Genomic DNA, 2,906 nt, shown 5'->3' on the forward strand with positions numbered 1-2,906 from the left:
CGTATAAATAAAAGTTCAGATTCTTTTGGGTCTAATCATTTGCCAATTTTCTTTTTATTTTCTTATGTATAAGAGAGTAAATCTCACACACTAGATTTATAGCTTGTAGTTGTCAAAATTGTATTTAATTGGCACCATTTTATGCAATATGAGATATTTAATACTAGTAAGGGTCAAAATGCCGTTAACGTATTGTACATGACTTAAATTTTCTCTTATTCCACCTATTGGATCCCAATTGTCCTTAACATTATTTTTTGAGTTAAAAGTATCCCTCTTTTAAAAGAGAAATAAAAATTAAATTTAAAATGAATTTCAAAAGAGGAAGACTAAAATATCGGAAAAGGGTCAAAATTACTCTTTAACTATGCTAATTAATCTAACTAGACAAGAATTAAGGTTTAGATTCGGCCGTTAGAAAACAAGGGTATACAAGTGCAATTTTTAGACAGACAAATTCATTCATTTTCTATATATACTAAGGGCAAAAGTGTTCTATTTATAGTTGAAGGGTAATTTTGGCAATAAACTCATTTTGTTCAAAATATCAAGCATAGCTCCTTTTTTGTGGTTTCCATAGTTATTTGGCCCACTATGGGCGAACTCCATTTTGGAACTATACGAGGGTACTGGCAGCCACATCTGTTCCTTTCAACTTCAATTTACATACTCCCCAGGTCTCAATTTATATAAGGTTTGATCTATTCGGAGAGCCAAACAACTCTTTTGTTTATTCAACTTCTAACATAAATTCTTCGAGTATTTTATCACAAGATTTACATATTTGAAAAACTGCGTAAAAAGTACTTTAAATCTGCATAATTAATAAATTCACAATATATGAAAAGAGTCGAAGAAAATTATAGTAAAAAAAAAAAACAAAAAAGAACTGCTTGACTCCCTACATAGATAACCCTCGTATAAATTCAGACGGAGTATTAAACAAGTGGTGTCCTATCAATGGGTCTGTAAAATGCATCATTATAAGACCAAGTAATTTTCAGCAACTATTTAACTTTAAATTTTGAGACAGAGGAATTATTAAGTCCTCTGTTCACTGGAAGGAGATGGCACAAGAAGAAGAAGAAGAAGAAGAAGAGGATGGCCTTCTATACACATTGGAAGAAGCACTCACATCTGTTGGAATTGGTAAATTCCAGTATATGGCAATGTGCTATGCAGGCCTTGGTTTTATTGCAGAAGCAGCTGAGACTGTGATTTTGTCATTTATAGGACCTGCTCTAAGGTCCCAATGGGCACCTTCTCCTACTCAAGAAAGCCTTATGACTACTGTCGTTTTCGTTGGCATGCTTATCGGAGCTATTTTTTGGGGCTTCATCTCAGACACTTACGGAAGAAGGCAAGAATTTATTCAAAACAAACAAAATGAATCTTGTTTTTTGTTCCTTTTTTAATGTATTTTCATTGTCTGTTCACCAGGAAGGGTCTTCTAAGTGTGGCAATAGTGACTGCATTATCTGCAACTCTCAGTGCGTTTTCTCCAAATTATAGTTCGTTGCTTGCTGTGCGTATGATGGTTGGATTTGGAGTAGGTGGTAGACCTTGTTTAACCTTAAAATGTAGAACAGTTAGATTTATATGAGATGCCAAAGATATGCGGCTAAATTCAATTAAGGATTTTAATAGTTTGATATATGATGGAATGGACAAAGAATCAAATCTAACCAGATGCCGGATACGTATGACCTCGGGCTAGGAAACCGAGGTCGGTGTCCTTTCGTTATGAGCTACCAAGAGACACAAATAAAATAAAACTCAAGAACAGATGGAAACTGATGTTATGTATTCTTGTAATTGTTGATACGAATTCTTTCTCTCCTCTTTTTTTTTGCCAACCCCCTTTCATGAAAGGAGGCCTCCTCTTTATATAGTAGAGGAGTTTCAAACCTAGTACAACTCTAAATAAAGCAAGTAAATCTGGTGACAGCTGCGTTGCCGGGATTGACGCCGAAATATCCGAGTGATGGCAGATATTTCGGTCTTCTGTTAATGGCGGTCAATCATCCTTCCATTATTGCCTCGTACTGACCCGAGCTCGAGCTCCTCGATCCCGGTGAGGTGGTCGTGCTTCACCCGAGCATAACCATGACAACGAAAAATCGAGCGTACTCGTGTCCTCGATTTTACCCGTATACAGATAGTCCCCCCATTTCCCGTGGTGTAGTTACTGACGACGGGGAATGAAACCTCTAAGTCAAATCTCACTCTGCCCAATGCTAGGTCATTATGACCCAGCCGCCAAATCTTTTTGGGGAATCCTCCTTGAATCAGAACTCTTGATACGCTATAGGATCCACAAATTTCCTTCTATATAAAGCCCATGCCTTCTTTCTTTCCACGCATCCTTACTTCTCCAAATCTCACTTTGTTCCTTCTCTAATCTACTAAGATTCACGCATTGAATCCCACAATGCTCCCCTCGAATTTGCAATCTTCGTACTCGATCTTTGAGATACGTATTGTTAAGGAGAAACTTTCACGATCATGGCTTACGTACCGTTGCTGACCCAGGGTGAAGACCAGTCTTCGATCATGCCAGGGTCAACTGGAACCGAAGGCCCTGATAGGGAGTTGGAATCTACTGCTGCGAGCATTGTCCCGTCGGGATTTGGTTACGTATGAACGACCGTAAAGTTCTTCACCATCTTAACCCGATGAGGATTTCGAATCTCTTATCGATGATAGGCCGCCGTTACCGTGGTTAGGGAAGATTGTCGTCTAGCGCGGATGTTGACCCTTCTTCCCGTTGGGGAGGGTGTGAAAATAACTCACCATGTTCTGGTATTCGTTGTTGTATACGTATCCGCTGTTACCATAGGGTTCGCCTCCCGGATTCATAGGATAATCGAGGACTTACGCCGTCGATATTGGGGGTGTTCGGGGGG

At 38.8% G+C, this 2,906-nt stretch overlaps 1 pseudogene; it reads left to right on the forward strand.

The window, feature by feature from the left end:
• The first annotated feature begins 885 nt into the window (after window positions 1-885).
• Window positions 886-2,906, forward strand: part of LOC132038469 (organic cation/carnitine transporter 7-like) — a 10,935-nt pseudogene continuing 8,914 nt past the window's right edge.

The sequence above is a fragment of the Lycium ferocissimum genome, chromosome 11, assembly GCF_029784015.1.
Source record: "Lycium ferocissimum isolate CSIRO_LF1 chromosome 11, AGI_CSIRO_Lferr_CH_V1, whole genome shotgun sequence".
NCBI lineage: Eukaryota > Viridiplantae > Streptophyta > Magnoliopsida > Solanales > Solanaceae > Lycium > Lycium ferocissimum.